Below are 23431 nucleotides of genomic sequence, written 5' to 3'. Positions count from 1 at the left end.
TACTAAAGGTACGGAACATACACTCTCAGTCTCAGTCGATGGCGCTCGCGCCACCTGCTCATGTAAAGATGCAACTCCTTTCTGTCCCACACGTGCCCTGTCTTGTATATACCATTTCCATTTAATCACACTCGCCTCTTGAGTGTGTCCAATGCGGTGAGTTTTTGGCGAACTCATAACCCACTGCATAATAGGAATCTCAGGTCGCAAAACTATATCATGTCCCAAAGTCAATTGCTCGGTATCCACCAGAGCCCAATAACATGCAAGTAACTGTTTCTCAAAGGGTGTATAACGCTCACTAGCATCAGGTAACCTTTTGGTCCAGAAACCCAACGGCACTCTACTCCTGCCTTGCTTCTGCCACAAACTCCAATTCGCATAAAGGCCCTGTATAGACACATTTAAATCTACCTCCCCATCACGTACGGGCCATAAATCCAAAGCATGTTGAATTGCCTCTTTTGCTAGGTCGAACGCATCTTGCTGTGGTGTAGCCCAATCAAATGCATTCTTTTTACGGGTGACACGGTACAAGGGGGCCAATATTTGACTCAAATGAGGAATATGCTGACGCCAAAAACCAAATAAACCAATGAAGCTTTGGGCTTCTTTCCTATTCCTTGGAACTGCAAAATCAAGAATTTTCTGTTTAACATGAGGGATCACTTCACGGTGCCCTTCATGCCAATTAATACCCAAAAATTTCACAGCCTGGGACGGGCCTTGTAGTTTATCCGGATTGATTTCCCAACCTTTCTCACGCAGACACCCAATGACTCTGTCCAATTGGGTCTGAACTTCCTCTTGTGTTTCGCCTTGGATCAAAACATCATCAATATAATGACACATCTGAACCTGCGGATGAACCGGTACCTCAGCCAAATGCTCTGCCACCAGCCGGTGACATATAGTAGGGCTATGCACATAGCCCTGAGGAAGACTCCTAAACGTCATTTGACGCCCATTCCACGTAAAACTGAACTGTTCCTGACACTCAGGGGCAATCGGAATCGAAAAGAAAGCATTAGCAATATCAATTGACGCATACCATGTACCCGGATGTTTTTGGATTCTTTCAATTAGGGTAATAACATCCGGTACTGCAACGGTCAAAGAGGGTGTGTGTTTGTTCAATTCTCGATAATCAACAGTCATACGCCAAGAATTATCACTTTTACGTACAGGCCAAACAGGATTATTCCAGGCAGAAGTAACTGGGGCTATAACACCTGCATCCACCAACTCCTGAATAGTGGTACTAATCTCCTCATGACCACCCGGAATACGATACTGCTTCTGACAAACCACTTTTGTCGCTTGAGGAACTGTTATGGGAGGCATTCGTAAATGACCAACCCGTATAGGCCTGGACGATATATAATGCGTAGTTCCAAATTGGTAACATCCATCATCTAAATGCAAAGTCATTCCTTTCAAAATATCTATTCCAATTATGAATTCCAAGAGAGGCACCACTAGTACAGAGTATTCTTTTCTAGGAATTCTACCTATTCTCATTTCAAGTAATGTTTGAATTGCGGGAGTTTCCTTTCCACCTAATCCGGTAATTGTAAAAGGCTGACCTTTAAACTTCTTTGATTTACCATGAATAAGAGTGGCCTCCGCTCCTGTATCTACCAATGCTCGGGCCCTTTGGATATTACGATGTCTCCAATAAATTTCAATATCTACATAGGGTCTATTATCTCTGTGAGCCCATCTGTGTACTGGAGCTTGACCTATTTCCTAGTCATGTTTACTGCATTCTGTGTACCAGGATAAATCAGGATAAAGACTCTCACGCTTCTTAGGTATCGGTACCTCCTGTTCATATCCATTCCCAGTACGAAATGGATTCGTGTCTTCTGCAGTACAGTGCTGGTTTCGATCGGCCAGATTATGACGATCCTCTCTCCTCCTCAACTCAGGGGATTGATCCCTATCATCTCTACATCTGCTGTAAATATAATCATTTTTTCCCCTCTCTCTTTCCTCTTCTCTCTCTCTGTCTCTCTCTCGACGGGGGGACATATCACGCACATAACGTCGGTCATCACGACGAACAGAGTGCCCACGGCGGTCGTCATCACCGCTACCGTCAGAACCACCGCGATCACACTCAGACATCCGAACACGCCGGGCACCCTCCTTCCGATCCAAGCCACGTTTGCGAAACAACTCCCACAACCGAGCAGTTGTCTCACCGTCAATGTCCTCCCTCCGCACACCATCGGCCAGAAGACCAGAAAAAATATCACGTCTAGTAAGTTTATTGTCACCAGGAGTACGAGTGTCAGGCCGGGACTGACGTTCAGGTTTAAACCACTCGCCTAACTCACCGAGTTGGCGTACCGATTCCAGTACTGTAGATAACACGTTACCAGTTTGATTAATCAATAAAGTCATCATGACCTGCTTATAAGCAACAGGGGAAGAACGAATAATACGATTCCGCACAGAAGATGTCAACGAACCATCAAGCAACCTGTCAGCAGTACCTAGAAAAATCGCCGTTTTCATCACCTCTTCTTTGAGACGTTGTGCAGCGTCGCGCAAAGTATACCACTGTTTGTCATTCACAGGCCAATCAGACTCAGTAGGGTACTTTATATTACAACCCTCAGTCGCCAATTGAAGTAAAGAAATTTGACCACCACCATTATAGTTACGAAAATGATCCTGTACAGTAGAATCCGAGCTCAAGGAACAAAACTTCAAACAATCACCATTATCCAACATAATACCAGCAGCGCCCAGTTCATAAAGGCGCACCATCCATGTGAGTAATGTCTCACCAGCTCGCTGCCGAAATCGCTGCAAAATATCACTAATTTCCTGTTGAGTAAAGTCCTCTAAAGAGTCTAAAGAAACACCCTGCGGAGCAGCAGGAGACTGCTGCAATTTCCGACGAAAAACTGGATGCACCGAGACCGCGGGGTGAGCATCACAAGGAGCTCGACCAGTACACGTAGAGGAATAACCAGTGGAAGAAGCATCAACCCCACTCGAAGGACGAGCGCAATCACGGGGTGCACCATCAGGGGTGCGAGAAGCAGGCTTACAATCATGGCGGGAGCGGGAGGACTCGCACTTAACAGATTCCTCACCCGAGGAACAAGAATCACTCGAATTCCAGATATTACCATCCCATTCATCAGGATTCCAATCCAGTCCGGCTTTCGCCACGACCAGACGCACCTTTCGCGTCGAAACCCGGCCGCGCCGATTTTTGTATTTATAACGGGCAATTCGCACAGCCGCCCTCTCGGCAATAGTCTGGTAAGTCTCAAGTTTGTCAGCAAGCAACTTATTTTGACACCGCAACAAAGTATGAGAATTCTGAATCTCAACAAAGTGCGCTTCAACATCCTTAAGAGAGATCTGTAGCTTCAACAACCTCTCATGCAGAATCCTGTACGCAGACAGAACAATCCAACCTCTGCGCCCCAAAATGGGAATCTCCTCACCCTTCGAGATGGGTGCCTTCTGTAAACAAGTAATCACATTAGCCGGCTCCGCCAGCTCCAAAGAAGAATTCCAATTCTCACTCAAACCAGTAGAATCAGCCCACTCACGGGCTAAGGCTTCATAAGGCGTTGAATCCCATCCGGGAATATCAACGGGCAACTTAAAAGTAGATTTTGACTTTCTAGAAAACATTGTGAAAAAGAAAGAAGAAAAGAAAGAAAAAGAAAAGAAAGAAGAAGAAAAACTATACACACAATTATACCACAAATAATATACAAACAAAACCACGCACACGCCGAAAGCGAACACGAGACAACACGACGCACACAGGTTTCGAAAACGGTTCGTGACGCCAAATGTTCTGCTTGGGTTTTGGGATCAGATAGAACCCGCTCAACAGAGCCTCTCTAACCCAGCCAGAACGTTACCCCCTCCCTAGGGCCTATTCACAATTAGTAACCACATATATATATACCACCTAAGGACAGGGAATTCCTACTATATGTACCAAGACCTCTTATAATACAAGTGGCGGCCTCGCGATCCCAGACGGACCCAGGACTTCCTACCCAGACAGCAGCCTCAGCCTCGCGGTCCTAGATGGACCCAGGACTTCCTACCCAGACGGCAGCCTCAGCCTCGCGGTCCTAGATGGACCCAGGACTTCCTACCCAGACGGCAGCCTCAGCCTCGCGGTCCTAGATGGACCCAGGACTTCCTACCCAGACGGCAGCCTCAGCCTCGCGGTCCTAGATGGACCCAGGACTTCCTACCCAGACGGCAGCCTCAGCCTCGCGGTCCTAGATGGACCCAGGACTTCCTACCCAGACGGCAGCCTCAGCCTCGCGGTCCTAAATGGACCCAGGACTTCCTACCCAGACGGCAGCCTCAGCCTCGCGGTCCTAGATGGACCCAGGACTTCCTACCCAGACGGCAGCCTCAGCCTCGCGGTCCTAGATGGACCCAGGACTTCCTACCCAGACGGCAGCCTCAGCCTCGCGGTCCTAAATGGACCCAGGACTTCCTACCCAGACGGCAGCCTCAGCCTCGCGGTCCTAGATGGACCCAGGACTTCCTACCCAGACGGCAGCCTCAGCCTCGCGGTCCTAGATGGACCCAGGACTTCCTACCCAGACGGCAGCCTCAGCCTCGCGGTCCTAGATGGATCCAGGACTTCCTACCCAGACGGCAGCCTTAGCACGAGTTCATCCTATGATCACCATAACATACAACAAGGGAATCAGTGTTACCATTTATCAGATCACACAAGAACTGCCAGTTTGAGCACAACCTGTTCTCTGGTTCGAGGGGCTCCTCTCTCCCTTATTCAGTTACCACTTACCTGATCAGGGTTAACATCTGTTCATGTCAAGTCACAGCTGACTAGAAGAATAGGCTACCCTCTTATACAAGAACACGCAGCACATGTTGATTCACTACAAACTGACTTTATTATATATCATATACGCAAGCACATAACATTACTGTGTAACACATAACCTGTAAAGAAAAGTGAAAGATTAGGTTGTACACTCTAATAAGAAAGGGGTCGACATCACCTTAGTCGTGTGTAGCCTGCACTCAATGGTCATCTAGGTTCCCTTCTCGTCTGTGCCTCGGCTCGCCTGGAGATCACACCTCCGTAGCTCCCTTCTCCGAGTCACTGGGACCTCTTCCTCATCGGCTACTCTCTCCTCTCTGGCAATTCTGCTAGAAGAGTATCTGTCTCTTGGTCTTTCTCCGCCCTCAAGTTTGTCATCTGTCTTCTCTGGAATAAGTAATAGCTTTTCTGCTAACGGCTAGGTGCCGCCTATGGATTGAAAGAATAAGTGCCAGTATCTGCCTCAGACTTTCACTAATATAGAGGTGCATTTTCTCATGGAAAATTCCAGCCCGTAACCTGCCGCCCACCAAATTCTTGTACCTCCCCGTGCCAAGGACACTTTCCCAGCCGGCCGGCCTGATGTAGCGTCTTCGGCATGAAGAAAAATACAATCCTTCGATAAGGGCCGGTCTGAACCGGTTCTCTCCAAGCGAATAACACCTCATAACTAAAACATCCCCTTTAACCTAGAAGCATCTCAAGCTGCTGGAGCAGAAAGAAAGATGGAGTCTCCCCCGTTTGAGGCCTACCAGGCCTGAATTCAGCACGGCTCCATGAAATACCCTCACTACAGGGCAGGCTATCCCTAAGACTAACGAATTTATCCCCTAGGATATGTGTGCAAGCCCTAATCTATGGGGAAGGACACAGGATCATGTCGAAGTGCCTAGAAAAAAGACTTCATTCACTACTCTAACCCTTAGGCTTGAATGGTAGAGAGACTGAAGTCACCCTAATCACCCATCAACACAATAGGGCCGGGAAAGTCGAGCAGTACAGATGCCTAGACCTAGAAGCCACAGAGGAGGAAGTTCTAAGTAACTTTGCGGTAATTCTTGAAAAAACAAGTGAATTACTGATAGCAAAGTCTAAAAGAGATCAACTTAGGAAGGTAGGGTGGTTTAACCATGACTGTACGGCAGCAAATAACAAATGAAAAGCAGCACTGAATAAATCTAATAGAGATCGACAGGAAATCAGCATGCTCAGAAAGGAGTATACTATTGTACGGAAGAAGAGAAAGGGCGAACTAAAACAAGCCCTTTGGGACCAACTCCATAAAAGCTCCCTAGAGAAAAACAGCGAGGCCTTTTGGAGAGTGGTAAAATCCCCATTTCTAGTTGATGATACAAACCTCCCAAAAATAGAAGTAGCAATTGAGGAATCAGCTTGGGTGGCCCATTTCTCAAAATTATTTCAGAAAGGTCCAGCACAAATAGGGACTGAGGTATCTCATATTAGTAGTCCTTCTCCGGTCTCATATCCTATCCCGTTGGAATTTGACATTCCGGAAGTGCGTCGTGCATTAAAAGTGAGTAAGAACGGGAAGGCTCCGGGACCCGATGGGGTACCTGTGGACCTATTTAAGTATAATACAGATCTCTGGGCCCCAATATTGACCAGGGTGTTTATGGCTGTAACAGAGAAGGGCCTGCTGGATTCCTGGACCAGATCCATCATGGTGCCTATATTTAAACAAGCATTTGCAATGCAATAGGTCTCGCATTTATAAGAGTTTGAGCTATTGGCATTGTAAAATTACAATGCCTTTTATTTATGTTTTGGTTTTAAAACAAATAAAAGGCATTGTCATTTACAATGTCAGTAGCATAAACTCGCAGAAAAGCAGTGTGTGGAGTGCAGCAGTGTGCGGCGTGCAGCAGTGTGCGGCGTGCAGCAGTGTGCGGCGTGCAGCAGTGTTTCATGTAGCAGTGTGAGGCATGCAGCACTGTGACGTGCAGCGGCGTGCAGCAGTGTGCGGCATGCAGCAGTGTGCTGCGTGCAGCAGTGTGTGGCGTGCAGCAGTGTTTTGTGTAGCAGTGTGAGGCATGCAGCACTGTGGCGTGCAGCGGCATGCAGCAGTGTGCAGCGTGCAGCAGTGTGCTGCATGCAGCAGTGTCGTGCAGCATGCAGCTGAGGAAATATGAATTTTATGATCAGTTATGTCCCCTATCGTAGACCCCAACGGCTCCATGTGCATGCTACAAGTACATGTATGTTCCCTCCAGTTCCAGTTATGAAGACGCAAATACATGTGCGTCCACCGTCAACATGTCCTCTTTCAGATCCGCCATGAATGAGTCAGATATTCCATTCCTAAGTATGAAAGGCCACCGACTTTATGTGGTTCACTTTCCACATTTTACAGATTCAGGCGAGTAGGCCCTGAATTCTGCCATCAAGCCTTTTCCTGCCTTCTGCCTCTGAAAGCTCCAGTCCGAGCCCGCATCTGTATCCATGAACTTTGTCCTACTCCCTGCGCGGCTAACGGTGCCTGATCCAGCCTGTTGCCTGCCAAAAACTGTATTTCACCTTCAAGATTATCTGCTCCGCTCCTCATCCGATGCATTCCTGTCTAGTAGTTTAGGTAAACATTCTTCCAGCTACCGAGCAAAGGGCCAGGCCTCACTGTCCTCACTCAAGTAATTCATAGCCCCTGTTACCATGGAAGATTCCTGCCCCCTCGCATCTCATGTAGACACTTAGACGCTTGTACACGCACTAACAGTCAGTATAGAATAGATTCCATCCTAGAGACCTTTCCTTTTGGATAATACAGTTCTTTAAACATAAGATATTAGATATGATTTGGGATTAGGTTGACATGACCCCTCAGACTTCTGTCTCCACATGTAGAGCTAAATGTCAAGTCCCCTTCACCCTCTAGTTGCACGTCAACCACACGTCATGCGGCTGCGCGCGCATCTCTGCCAAATATTTCTGCTGACATTGCAGGATTCTCTTATGGATCCGCCCACTTGTGACATCATGTTTAATGACGTTTCTAGTTACGCCTATATGTACGCCTTTTTTCTATTACGTATGTGTATCATTATCTGTATTATCAGCTGTTACGCCTCTTGCATCTGTCTTAATGTAATACTTTTCATATAAATATCATTACTTGTCAATAATGTATTGCCTTCCCTTCCTGAACCTTCGTGGTGATGGAATTTGAAGCCTACAGTTCGAACTGTAATTCCTTTGTAGAGGAATAAAAGCCTTTCAGAACCTCTAATACCACGGATTCTGCCTCTTATTTTTACTGAGTTATTCTTACTAGACTTTACCGCATAAAAAATAGTACCGGTAATGAAATATTTACCACATAAATTGGCGCCCGAAAAGGGACACTTTCTCATCTCACGCGCCGGAGGTGCGTTGCAGGCCCGGTCTCCTGCCACAGCTGAACGGACAAAAACGCGTACCTGCAGGATTTCCTGTATCTCCCTCCGGCCGAGCGGGGGTGACTGAGGCTGCGATCAACACCCAGACGAGGCAGTGAGAAGTGCGAAGTATCCCGACCAGAGCCTAGCTGAGAGAGCAAGATCCGAGGTATACAGAGGCCCACCAGGTTCCGAAGTTCCGAGTCCAGTCGAGTCGAGTCCAGTCCGGTCCAGTCCAGTTCAGTTCCGAGGCCTTCCGTTCCGCGCTACCCGGTGAGTACCGTTGCCGGGGAGGCATTTAAACGTGCACATAGGTTGTGCCGGTCAAGACGGGTTTGGGTACACAAATCCGGTCTGCACTGTTTCAGCAGTGTATCTGTACTGTTTAGCAGTATATCTAGTATGTCTTGCATATAATTCAGTATTATCTAGTGTTAGTATTATGTCAGTAACTAGTTTTCTATTAGTTATCATCGTTCGTTAAACTGTTAAATGTTAAATGTTTTAATACGTTCTACATATTGTGGTGTGAATGATTGTTCATTATTGTGTTTATCGTATTAAGTGTGTTCAAGTAATAAGGTCTAAAAATGCCGCTCTTTTCAAAATTAAGACAGATCAAAACCAGAAAAGGGGTACTCGAAGAAGCTGTTCCCATTCCACCTAGGGACACTCCAGGGTACTTTATGTATCATAAGCATGGCCTAGATGCCGTATTATTTCTTGATTTATGGGTGGACTATACCAAAGATTTACCAGAAAGTCAGAGATGGCCCGCAGCTGGGACCTGGGATGCAGATTGCATCATGAGAGTAGAAGAAGAATTATGGAAAAAGAAAGCCAGACAGTCACAGAAAGATGCCATTGAATTATGGCGTAAAGAATCATATAGACGTACAGAAAAAGCGCTCAGACAGGAAGAGAAAGGTAGGGAGAATTCGAATAAAACCCGAGAAAATTTATTAATTGAGGAAGGTACCCGAGTAAAAACAAAAGCAAGATGAAGACACTAGTGATTTCTATTCCCGATTTGAAAAATGTTTTGGTATTAATAGTGGCATAAAAGCAAGTAGCGAGTCATACCCACATCTGTTTGTGACAAAATTAGTTGAAAATTCCCTGCCGCAAGTTAAGAATAGAGTATTGAAATTCGAGAGTACCTGGCAAGGTAACACCCCGTCACAGATGTTACAGATGTTACAATATCACCACAATAGAATTAACTACGAAAAAAGAAGACTGGGGTGCAATCTCAGCCTGTAAACAAAAGACGTCCACCTAGACAGGATCAGAACCAATCACAAATCCCTCAGCACGCACAATCTAGGCCAGCTCCGCAACAGACAGCTCCACAACAGACTGTAGCACCACCACAAGCGCAGCCTATTGCTGCAACACAAGCAACGACACAACAGATGTACCAGTATGCACAAACTGATTATCCCGATTATCAGCGATACACATGAAATAGCCTAGAGAGGGAAGTTGGCTTACCCCTTATCGAGGTTCCTGTAGATCAAGAGGGACCTTATGTACATAGTGAACTATTAGGGGAAGACAGAAAGTTTTTACTTGATACAGGGGCAAGCAGAACAACTATACGACGCAGTGAAGTTCCAGGGGCACCCCTCTCAGGCTCACAGAATATTTCCCTTGGATTCTCAGGGAAGCCTATCATTAATGAAGTAACGCAACCCCTTCCACTTACGGTTGGTCCATTGACACGAACTACAGATTTATTGCTTACTAAATCATGTCCAGAAAACTTGTTAGGTATAAAAACATTGAAAGCTCTAGGAGCTATAATATGTTGTTCTCCGGAAGGAGTACGATTATTTTTACGTGACTTCAAAGGTCACTACGTGTCCAGAGACATGGATCACCGGCTGCAGAATTTACCTACACATTTATGGGCACAAGGCCCTACTGATGTTGGTTGCATGAACATTACACCATATCGAGTCACACTAAAAGCAGGAGTGGTACTACCACGAATGCGACAATACAAGTTACCACCAGATGCTGTTGTGGCTTTACTGCAAATCATTGACGAGCTCATTGCACAAGGAGTGGTTGTGGAAACCGACTCCAATGTATGTAATTCCCCGATAATCCCGATTCTTAAAAGAACGGATCCAAAAGCACCACCAGTATATCGATTAGTTATTGATCTGCGCGAATTAAATAAATGTATTGTACCACAATACCCTGTGGTCCCAGATATCTCTTCATTATTAACAGCTATTGATTCAGAAGCAACGTTCTTCACTGTAATTGATCTCAAGAATGCTTTCTTTAGCGTCCCAATAGATCCGGAAAGTCAATATTTGTTCGGATTCAGTTTAAATGGACGAAGTTTTAAATTCACACGCGCACCTCAAGGATTTACAGAAAGCCCCAGCATCTATAGCCAAGCACTGAAACGAGAACTTGACAGTATCCACATGCCAGTTAACACTGCCTTGCTTCAATATGTCGATGATCTGCTGATCACCGCCCGAAGCGAACCTGAATGTGAAAAAGCGTCACTGACGGTTTTAAGATTTCTGGCCGACAAGGGGCACAAGGTATCCCCTTCTAAGCTGCAATTCTGTGTCCAGCAAGTTGTTTACCTTGGGCACTCGCTGTCCAAGGAGGGAAGACAGCTTACACCTGATCGCATCCAGTTAATTGCTAACATGCTACCACCCAAGACACAAAAGGAGGTGCGGGCTTTTATAGGCCTCACTTCATACTGTAGGCAGTGGATCCCTCAATATGCATTTCTAGCAAAACCACTCATTCAGTTGACAACACAGGAGGCAGCTACATCGACTGTCCTCCCTTGGACTCAAGAACATACACATGCCTTTGAAAGCTTAAAGAAAGCTTTATGCCAAGCACCTGTTTTAGCAACACCATGTTATAGTAAGCCTTTTACACTCTTTGTTACAGAACGCGAAGGTACTGCCTTGTCAGTACTCACTCAGGAACAAGCAGGATCACACAAACCATGTGCTTATTTCTCTAGTACATTAGATCCAGTAGCTCAGGCTCTTCCTGCGTGCCTGAAATCAGTGGCAGCAACAGCTTTAGCAATCAGACAAAGCGATGCCATAGTGTTAGGACATCAATTGTCAGTACAAGTACCACACGCAGTAGAGGTTCTCTTGAACCGCACACACACACAACACTTGACTATAGCAAGACTCACCGGTTATGAATTAACATTGTTTCAGCCACACATAGAAATCAGACGTTGTAATACATTAAATCCTGCCACACTTTTGCCAGTAAACGGAACAGATCCATTAGCACATGATTGTATTGAAGTCATTACTATCACGACGAAACCCAGACAAGACTTGACAGATATCCCTTTATCAGATCCGGACCTGACATTGTATGTAGATGGTTCATGTATGAGAACAAGTACAGGAGAGTTAGTGGCCGCGTACGCAGTCACAACAGACACTGAAGTCATTGAAACAAATTGTATTAACACTTTGTCAGCTCAAGCAGCAGAGCTCATCGCTCTGACACAAGCCTGTATTCAAGCTAAAAATAAGAAAGTCAACATATACACAGATTCACGTTATGCATTCGGAATCGTCCATGACTTCGGCGTACTGTGGCGAGAGAGAGGTTATTTAACTTCTCACGGTGCCCACATCCAACACGGACCCCTCATTCAAGCCCTATTAGACGCGATCCATCTACCTACTGCAATATCGATTATGAAATGCAAAGCCCATACAAAAGTTACCGATATCATTTCTCAGGGTAATGACCTAGCTGACAGAACAGCTAAACAGACTGCTCAGAATCAGACTCATACAACTGACACGACAAAGACAATAGTTCCGACACCAACACATTGCATGACAGTTAAGGATCCCGCCCTTGATGTAATTGACATACAGACACATGCTACACCAGAAGAAATAAAGAAATGGACTGAATTAGGAGGGATCCAAACGGATCAAGGATGGATGACGAAGGAAAAATCTATATGGTTTCTTCCCGACTCCATGGTTCAAGTCATCATTAACACAATACATAGTCCAGCGCACCTAGGAGAAAAAGCTATGCTAGACAGCATTCAACACATTTGGTTCAACAAACACTTGCGAGCAGCAGCCAAACAGAAAGTACGTACCTGTATGATATGTTGTCAGTTTAATCCAGGTAAAAGCATCCCCGTAGAGCAGGGTGGATTTCAACCTCCCGATCACGCTTTTGAAGTCCTCCAGATGGATTATATCCAGATGGAACGATGTCGAGGATTCAAATATGTTCTCGTAGTTGTCTGTGCTCTTTCCCGTTGGACAGAAGCCTACCCGGTTTCAGATTACACTGCCCCGACTACTGCCAAACAGTTAGTTCGAGAATTTTTCCCACGATTCGGTTTACCACGTGTTGTATACTCAGATAACGGCCAGCCATTCTCATCCGAACTAATGAAACACGTTTCACTTCTGTTAGGTTACCAATGGAAATTCCACTGTGTCCGACATCCCGAGGCAGCAGGTCTCGTGGAACGCCATAATCAAACTCTGAAAATTAGATTGTCCAAAATATGTAGAGAAAAAGGTGTCGATTGGATAGTAGCCTTACCAGTTGCGCTCTTTTACATGAGAATGGTAGCACATTCTCGAACAGGGCTATCCCCGTACGAGGTGATCTTTGGTAGACCACCAAATATGTGGGGGACGCCTATACCTCGCAAAATCACTGATGTTGACTGTAATATGCTGACAGATTACCTGGCTTCCTTGATGTCTGCACTACAATCTTGTCGTTCACAGGTAGCTGCAGCTTTTCCCGATAACACTGAGGTGAAACCCCATGACGTGGTTCCAGGGGATCTGGTTCTTGTGAGGAATTTCGACCGGAAGACCCAGCTGGAGCCCAGGTGGAAGTCGCCCAAACTCGTCTTGCTGACAACAAGGACAGCCGTGAAGATTGAGGGACGTAAAGGGTGGTTGCACTCGAGTAATATCAAGAAATTTTATGGACTACCGTCCGATGTGAACACTCAGCCCTGCATTCCCTCACAGACAGATTCAAAGCTCCCCTTGGTTGAACAGACAAAACACGAACTTTATAAACTGAAACTAAGGTCTAGCAAGTCAGACAATTTGATTGTTTAAGTCCTCTCCAAGGTGAATCGGTTGAATTTGTCTCTGACATGTATCCTCTAGACCGAAATAGAGAGAAAAATAGACAGATACAGCTTAGAAAACATGCGTACTGTAAATCACTTCGTAGTCATTGCATAGTGACATTATTAATTTAGTTTTTTCTAAGTCTTTTGATCATCATTTCTAGTGTATTGCTACATATGTATTACCCTATTTCTAAGCGTGCTTACAATGCTACTGCTGAACATTCTTTTAGCGAATTACCTCCGCATGAGTTGTCTTATAGATTTGCGCTGTGCAACAACACTTTTATTAGTATGTTACATCACTCCCATCAGACCAGCAATGCTACAAATTGTTGGATATGTGGCCGACTCCCTCCCTATCAGAACTATAAGGGAGTTTTGCCACTCTTTCCGTATCCGTTCACACACAATGGCTCCTGTGGAGCATGGTTTAGTTTGATTAATTCCCTAGATTCAAATTCAGTAGTTTATCAAGACAACTGGGTATGGGGAAACCTGAACCTAGTTTTGCTTAAAGTCTGCTACCCTAACAAGGAGGGACTTCCCAAAAGAACAGGAACTGATCTAGAAAATGAAGTATATGGATTAGGTAATTTTACACTTAACCTCATGATTCTGAATGTTGAATCCGAAGCTACGCCAATCTTGCCCGCTATGTCAGTATTTCCAGTTAAAGGGGAATTATGTGTAAGAAAGAATGGTTCCATACACATGGGCCATAGTAAATGCACCACTGTAATCAAATTCAGTGATCAAGGCAAGTCTACATTTAGAGCTTCCCGTCATTCCTACTTTATATGTGGCCAGACTGCATATATACGTTTACCTCTAGATTGGGATGGTACCTGTTACATAGCATTCCTTCTGCCACCTGTTTTCCTAGCCCCTCCTGACTATCACAGAAATACCCATTTAGTACACAATAGACAGCAGAGAGATCTCCCGATTGTCGATTACACTGAAACGGCATGGGAGCAATACACAGATTTCAATAAAGGTTTCTTTCCCTATATAGGTACAGTCACTAATAGTAAGCTGATACGTAGATTAACTAGAACCCTTGAAGCAGTAGTGAACGAGACTACTTCCGCCTTAGGCAATTTAACAGAAGAGCAGTCTGCTATGCGGATTGTTGTGCTTCAAAATCGTCTTGTCCTTGACGTCATCCTGGCCGATAGGGGCGGAGCTTGTAGGGTCATCGGATCAAGTTGCTGTGTTTTCATACCAGAAAACTCGCCGTCAGTATATAAAGCCAGATACACCAGAGTCCAGGCACCTGGACTTGGTCCGGTTGGTTCTGGAGCGTGTTGTCAGCCTGGGGATGGAGGATCCTATCCTTCCTAGGTATTGGCTTTCTCATACTATTCAGTTGCTGCTTATGTCTACAATGTGGGCCAGCGATTTGTGGCCTGTGTGCCACATCGTGTATCCCGCATCCAAGTTTTCGTTCAAGATCCCGGAAGAAGAAAGAAGAACAAATGATGCTATATGAACAGATCGATGGATTGATGAAGATCGATATCTCCTGAGGGTCCGTAGGGGACAAGGAGGGAATGAGGAAATATGAATTTTATGATCAGTTATGTCCCCTATCGTAGACCCCAACGGCTCCATGTGCATGCTACAAGTACATGTATGTTCCCTCCAGTTCCAGTTATGAAGACGCAAATACATGTGCGTCCACCGTCAACATGTCCTCTTTCAGATCCGCCATGAATGGGTCAGATATTCCATTCCTAAGTATGAAAGGCCACCGACTTTATGTGGTTCACTTTCCACATTTTACAGATTCAGGCGAGTAGGCCCTGAATTCTGCCATCAAGCCTTTTCCTGCCTTCTGCCTCTGAAAGCTCCAGTCCGAGCCCGCATCTGTATCCATGAACTTTGTCCTACTCCCTGCGCGGCTAACGGTGCCTGATCCAGCCTGTTGCCTGCCAAAAACTGTATTTCACCTTCAAGATTATCTGCTCCGCTCCTCATCCGATGCATTCCTGTCTAGTAGTTTAGGTAAACATTCTTCCAGCTACCGAGCAAAGGGCCAGGCCTCACTGTCCTCACTCAAGTAATTCATAGCCCCTGTTACCATGGAAGATTCCTGCCCCCTCGCATCTCATGTAGACACTTAGACGCTTGTACACGCACTAACAGTCAGTATAGAATAGATTCCATCCTAGAGACCTTTCCTTTTGGATAATACAGTTCTTTAAACATAAGATATTAGATATGATTTGGGATTAGGTTGACATGACCCCTCAGACTTCTGTCTTCACATGTAGAGCTAAATGTCAAGTCCCCTTCACCCTCTAGTTGCACGTCAACCACACGTCATGCGGCTGCGCGCGCATCTCTGCCAAATATTTCTGCTGACATTGCAGGATTCTCTTATGGATCCGCCCACTTGTGACATCATGTTTAATGACGTTTCTAGTTACGCCTATATGTACGCCTTTTTTCTATTACGTATGTGTATCATTATCTGTATTATCAGCTGTTACGCCTCTTGCATCTGTCTTAATGTAATACTTTTCATATAAATATCATTACTTGTCAATAATGTATTGCCTTCCCTTCCTGAACCTTCGTGGTGATGGAATTTGAAGCCTACAGTTCGAACTGTAATTCATGTAGAGGAATAAAAGCCTTTCAGAACCTCTAATACCACGGATTCTGCCTCTTATTTTTACTGAGTTATTCTTACTAGACTTTACCGCATAAAAAATAGTACCGGTAATGAAATATTTACCACACAGCAGTGAGTAATGCAGCAGTGTGCAGCAATGTGTGGCATGCAGCAGTGTGCCGGTTGCATCAGTGTGTGCCGTGCAGCAGTGTGTGGCGTGCAGCAATGTTTCGTGTAGCAGTGTGTGGCATGCAGCAGTGTGTGGCGTGCAGCAGTGTGCGGCGTGCAGCAGTGTGCGGCATGCAGCAGTGTGTGGCGTGCTGCAGTGTGCGGCATGCAGCAGTGTGTGGCAGTGTGTGGTGTGCAGCAGTGTGAGGTGTGCAGCATTGTGTGGTGTGCAGCGGCATGCAGCAGTGTGAGGCATGCAGCAGTGTGAGGCGTGCAGCAGTGTGAGGCGTGCAGCAGTGTGAGGCGTGCAGCAGTGTGTGGCGTGCAGCAGTGTGAGGCGTGCAGCAGAGACACGTGGAGGGTGAGGAGAGACACGTGGAGGGTGAGGAGAGACACGTGTAGGGTGAGGAGAGACACGTGTGGAGGGTGAGGAGAGACACATGTGGAGGGAGAGGAGAGACACATGTGGAGCGTGAGGAGGAGACACCTGTGGAGGGTGAGGAGGAGACACATGTGGAGGGTTAGGCGGAGGGTGAGGAGACACGTGTGGAGGGTGAGGAGAGACACGTGTGAAGGGTGAGGAGAGACACGTGTAGAGGGTGAGGAGAGATGTGGAGGGTGAGGAGAGACACGTGTGGAGGATGAGGAGAGACACGTGTGGAGGGTGAGGAGAGACGTGTGGAGGGTGAGGAGAGACACGTGGAGGATGAGGAGAGACACATGGAGGGTGAGGAGAGACATGGAGGGTGAGAAGAGACATGGAGGGTGAGGAGAGACACGTGGAGGGTGAGGAGAGACACGTGGAGGGTGAGGAGAGACACGGAGGGTGAGGAGAGACACGTGTGGAGGGTGAGGTGGAGGGTGAGGAGAGAGACGTGTGGAGGGTGAGGAGAGATGTGTGGAGGGTGAGGAGAGACATGTGGAGGGTGAGGAGAGACGTGTGGAGGGTGAGGAGAGACACGTGGAGGGTGAGCAGAGACACATGTGGAGGGTGAGCAGAGACACGTGTGGAGGGTGAGCAGAGACACGTGTGGAGGGTGAGGAGAGGCGTGTGGAGGGTGAGGAGAGACACATGTGGAGGGTGAGGAGAGACACGTGTGGAGGGTGAGGAGAGACACGTGGAGGGTGAGGAGAGATGTGGAGGGTGAGGATAGACACGTGGAGGGTGAGGAGGGTGAGGTGGAGGGTGAGGAGAGACACGTGGAGGGTGAGGTGGAGGGTGAGGAGAAAGAGAGTTGGAGGGTGAGGAGAGTCGGAGGTGGAGGGTGAGGAGAGACGGAGGTGGAGGGTGAGGAGAGACCGAGGTGGAGGGTGAGGAGAGACGGAGGTGGAGAGTGAGGAGAGACGGAGGGTGAGGAGAGACCGAGGTGGAGGGTAAGGAGAGACCGAGGTGGAGGGTAAGGAGAGACCGAGGTGGAGGGTAAGGAGAGATCGAGTTGGAAGGGAATCAGAAGTGGAGGAGAGAGAGAGGTGGAGGGTGAGGAGAGACAGTGGTGGAGTGGGGGGAGGGGAGGATATCACTTTTGCTTCCTCTCCTAGTGTAAGGTAACGCCCCCACCCCACAGGCCCTGCCGGGGCCGAGAGCAGATCACTGTTCGCATCAGCCGTCACCCGAGACCGCTCCGTACTTGTTGATAAATAGAGGTTCACTATCTGTTGATAATGGGATTCACTTGGGGGGCTGACTTACCTCCTCCACCCCCAGGGCCAACACTGAGAAGGCATCAGAGACCTGGTGCTGCCTATGCTGCAGTACTGCGAGAGAGAGGGATGGGGGGGCGGGCAGAGGAAGAGGAGTGGGGTTAGAGAAGGGACAGGCGGGGAGAGAAAGAGGAGAGAAGGGACAGAGACAGAAAAGGAGCAAAAAAAGAATTAGAGAGAGTAAAGAGGAGAGTTGGGGAAAATGAAAACATTACGAGAGAACATGTAGCAAAGAGGTGGAGAGAGAAGATGGGAGAGAGTAAGGACGCAGCCAAGAGATAGGGCAGAGACAAAAAGAATCGAAACAATACAAAAGTATACTCGTAAATAACCACGGGCCAAACAACTGATCTGCAATGAAGCATCCGAATCCGGTATATCATGACGTTAACCATGCAATACATTTTTTTTTTTTAAATAAAAAAACACCCAAAAACACGTATACACCATGTTGACCCTTTTCCATGCAACGTATTCTAAAACGCCATTCTCATTCATACATGCACAGCAAACCTGTTCACAAGAGTGACAGAAAATGTGGTATTAGTGTTACATTTTTGTTTACATCCATACCCGCTCACTTATGCAATTAAAGGATTCATGACCACACGGTTAAACAAAACGTACTGATTGGCCTTGCCGTGAAGGAGAAACACGTGTTGACACACACTCCCGATCTGTGAAACGTTCACCCCACTTTCTCGAAATTGAAACCAGTGCATGTGTCCGACGAACTTCCTGCCGCTTATCTGAATGCACCTGTGGCAGAAGATAGTCACTATCTTGCAACAACACAATTAAAGGGAGGCATGTCTGTCTCTCCCCACCGCCACATGTCTCTGAGTATTACTGTCTCATGCGAGATCTCCCTCTAGTAGACAGCTGACACCGACTCTTCCCCTGAGACAGTACGGGAGATGCGTGTGTGTGCATAGCGTGTGTGTCTATATGTATATATCTGTGTGTGTATGCATGTGTGTGTGTTTGTATGTGTATATGTTTGTGTATGCATGTGTGTGTTGGTGTGCAAGTATGGGTGTGTCATTGTGTTCATTTGTCTTCATGGATGTGTACACATATGTTTGTGTGTATACCTATGTCTGTGTATGCATGTTTGTGTGTATGTGTATGTGTTTGAGTATGTTGGTGTGCGTGCTTGTTTATATGTGTATGTGGGGTTGGTGTGTTGGTGTGCATGTATATGCATATGTTTATGCATGTCTGTGTGTGTTTGTATATGTTCATATGTGTGTGTAAATGCATGTGTGTGTTTGTATGTGTGCATAGTTGTGTATGCATGTGATCAGAGGGAAGAGTGCACTTGAGGGCAAAGAGGAAAACATACAGGGAAGAGTATGTGAGGGCAGAGAGAAAAATACAGAGGGAAAAGCACGTGAGGGCAGAGAGAAAAATAGAGAGGGAAGAGTCCATGTGAGGGAGGAGAGAAAAATAGAGAGGGAAGAGCTCATGTGAGAGCAAAGCGAAAAATACAGAGGGTAGGGCGCATGTTAGACCGGAGATAAAAACATAGAGGGAAGAGAGTATGTGAGAGCAGAGAGAAAAATATAGAGAGAAGAACACATGCGAGGGCAACCAGTGCATGTGTCCGACGAACTTCCTGCCGCTTATCTGAATGCACCAGTGGCAGAAGATAGTCACCATCTTGCAACAACACAATTAAAGGGAGGCATGTCTGTCTCTCCCCACCGCCACATGTCTCTGAGTCTTACTGTCTCATGCGAGATCTCCCTCTAGGAGACAGCTGACGCCGACTCTTCCCCTGAGACAGTACGGGAGATGCGTGTGTCTGCATAGTGTGTGTGTCTATATGTATATATCTGTGTGTGTATGCATGTGTGTGTGTTTGTATGTGTATATGTTTGTGTATGCATGTGTGCGTTGGTGTGCAAGTATGGGTGTGTCATTGTGTTCATTTGTCTTCATGGATGTGTACACATATGTTTGTGTGTATACCTATGTCTGTGTATGCATGTTTGTGTGTATGTATATGTGTTTGAGTATGTTGGTGTGCGTGCTTGTTTATATGTGTATGTGGGGTTGGTGTGTTGGTGTGCATGTATATGCATATGTTTATGCATGTCTGTGTGTGTTTGTATATGTTCATATGTGTGTGTAAATGCATGTGTGTGTTTGTATGTGTGCATAGTTGTGTATGCATGTGATCAGAGGGAAGAGTGCACTTGAGGGCAAAAAGGAAAACATACAGGGAAGAGTATGTGAGGGCAGAGAGTAAAATACAGAGGGAAAAGCACGTGAGGGCCGAGAGAAAAATACAGAGGGAAGAGTCCATGTGAGGGAGGAGAGAAAAATAGAGAGGGAAGAGCTCATGTGAGAGCAAAGCGAAAAATACAGAGGGTAGGGCGCATGTTAGAGGGAAGAGCGACAAATACAGAGGGAATAGCATGTGTGAGGAAAGAGAGAAAAATGTAGAGGGAAAAGCACATGTGAGGGCAGAGTGAAAATACAGAGGGAATAGCACACGTGAGACCAGAGAGAAAAACATAGGGGAAAGAGCATATGTGAGGACAAAGAGAACAAGTACAGGCTATGCCAAGCGAAAGTGATCGCGTTTGCGATCAAACATCAAAGCGGCGAAAGTGAAAGTAATTGAGCAGAGCATCAAAGGGCTGGGTGAGAAGGGAGGGGGCAATGCAAGGGTCAAAGCGGCTAAAGTGAAAGTAATCGAGCAGAGCATCAAAGGGCTGGATGAGAAGGGAGGGCGGAATGCAAGGAGCAGAGGAGCAGCTGTGCACGTGCACGCCATCTTGCACTCAAGCCCTAGGCCCTCAAAACCATCTGGGTAGCACTTTTGAAAGCCCACTTACAAAATGTCTCAAAGAGACAGCTTTCGCTGTCTCAGCGAGACCTAAAAAGGAGACCGGCAAGAGGTATCCTGCTATCGTCCAATCTCACTGTTGGATTCGCTGGGCAAGGTCGTGGGTAGAATGGTGCTCGAGCGTCTACAGCTGTGGGTGGAGGATGGTGGGGCCCTCTCCGATCTCCAATTTGGATTCCAGGAGGGCTTAGGCACAACAGAACAGGCCCTGAATCTATCATTGATGGTGAGCAAATATGTACACGCAAAACGGGGCAAGCTATATATGGTCTATGTAGACCTGTCCGCTGCCTTTGATTGTGTTTCCCATTCTAAACTTTGGTCAGTTCTGTCACAATCAGGAGTTGATGCCCCTCTTGTAGATTTTTGAAGGGAGTTATATTCCAAGGCATCCGCGAGGGTACGTTTCGGTGTAAAAGGCGAATTGTCTGCATCGTTTGGAGTACAGCGTGGGGTTCGACAAGGTTGTGTCCTGGCCCCCTTTCTCTTCTCACTGTATACAAATGGTCTGGAGGTGGAGTTGTTGAGGGGGGGCCAGGACCTTCCGCAGGTAAAAAAACACCCAATCCCCGCTCTGCTCTACGCGGATGACACCATGATACTGGCGCGTACCCCACGCGAATTGCAGAAGGCTTTGGACAGGTATGCGGACTTTATGGGAAGCCTTGACTTACATATCAACATAAAAAATACATATGTAATGGCAGCAGGTATAGGGAAAAAACGGGTCAAAGATATATTTCTTAGTAAACAAATGAAGTTACGACCCATTATCCCTACTTAGGCATCATGATAGACAATAAGTTGGATTGGAAAGCCGCAGTTGAGGCACGAAAACATTCTTTCATGAGAGCTATCGCTGCACTTATAAGTTTCTCCCAAAGGCTGGGTAAAAGGTCCCCGGTAGAATTGTTAAAAATGTATAGTGCTAAATGCCAGGCAATAGCCCTGTATGGGGCGGGAGTATGGGGGCACGCTGACACAAGTGCCTGGCAGGTGGCAGAAAATACATTTTTAAGGTTCCTTTTAGCGGCACCCAAATGTATTTCCACATTAGCATGCCACATGGAACTGGGGATCCCGTATTTAGGGGATTTGGCAAAAATTCAACCACTCCTTCTTTGGCGACGAACATGGATCTCTGAAAAGAACATATTAACTAAACAAATCATGACAGATTGTATGTTATTAGATCACTCAGTGCAAATTAGTTTGCTCCTCTATGTGCGAAATTTCTTAACTGACCTAGGGTTAGAGTCTTACTATACATCACCTGAGACAATCAGTGAGATTTCAAGGAAAGGTCTGAAAGCAAGGGCACTGAGCCATTTAGAAAATGTAAGACTCATGAATGAAGCAACAAAAGCTTCTGCCCAACATGCAATTGCAGTTCAGACCACCCTGTTAATCCAGCCCTACCTGACATTTGACCTCAACATTTTTGAGAGACTTGTTCTGACGAGATTCAGGTTAAATCTCTTCCACCGATTAGTCGCTTTTCCTTTAAGAAATAGTTGGGACCCAATTCTTTCGCCATGCCCCTGCGATGAAATATCAGAACAGACGACTACACACACTGTCCTGTTCTGTAAGTTCTATCAGGGCCATCGCAAACTCTGGTTATTACCTCTGTTGAAATTCTGGGGCCTTAGGCGTTGTCGCCCGGCTATGTTACGACTCCAGTTTCTAGATTCCGAATGTATCTGCCATCATGTTGTTAATTTTTTAAAATGCATTTTTAAAAATAGAACAAATTTGTGAATAGTCTTTTATCTGTGAATTGGATGATTTTTATGTACAGATAGTGACGACAAATTACAGTAATTCTGTAACATTACGAGAAAATGTTTTTAACTGATGTGTTGCTTTTATGGTTTTCTTATTTTTTAAAACCGAATAAAGAAAGATAGAAAGAAAGATAGTAAGGTTATGATCACTCAAATTCGTTAAGACTTATTTAAGTCTTGCATCATGCTCACAAACATCCTTTGCAAATATTTAAATATCATCCTGATATACACAAACACCAGGAAGACCTTTAAGAAACCTTTCCATAACCCGCTGAAATACTGAAGAAGCAGATACTAGCCCAAAAGGCGTACGTAGCCCCACCAAGAAGAACCAAAAGTTCTGTAATATTTGGTAAGGTATACCTATCAACCACAACATTTTTGTTAAGTTGTCTCAAATAAATTCAGAGACGAAGATCTCCATTGGCTTTGCGTGCTGCCACAACCGGAGCCAACCATTCCGTTCCTTCAACTTCCTCAATCATCCCTCCTTCTTTCAATTTTAAGATCTCTTTTTTCATATCTTCCCTGACAGATATAGGTACATTTCTTACTTTACAACATATAGGAGTGGCATTTTCCTTTAATTTAATCTTATGACAGTCTCCTTTCAAACACCCCAAGTCCTCTTTAAAAACATTAGGAAGTTCTGTTTTCATTGTACGTACAAATTCATCATCACCACACTTTGAGACAGAACAAACTTCTTCTCTAAGTTGAATGGATGGATCAGCATTAGGATCAAAATAAACTCCTAAGTCACCTTGATGTAACCAACTAATTATATTGTCTGCTCTCTTGGATACGTACATTTTCCCAGAAACTACCCTATTTTTATTTTCTATGAGACCTACAAAATAACTATGTAATTTGATAGGCTCACCACCATACGCCAGAGGACTTAT

This window comes from Triturus cristatus, chromosome 10 (genome assembly GCF_964204655.1).
Source record: "Triturus cristatus chromosome 10, aTriCri1.1, whole genome shotgun sequence".
Taxonomy (NCBI): Eukaryota; Metazoa; Chordata; class Amphibia; order Caudata; family Salamandridae; genus Triturus; species Triturus cristatus.
Note: the sequence above shows the minus strand (reverse complement) of the source record.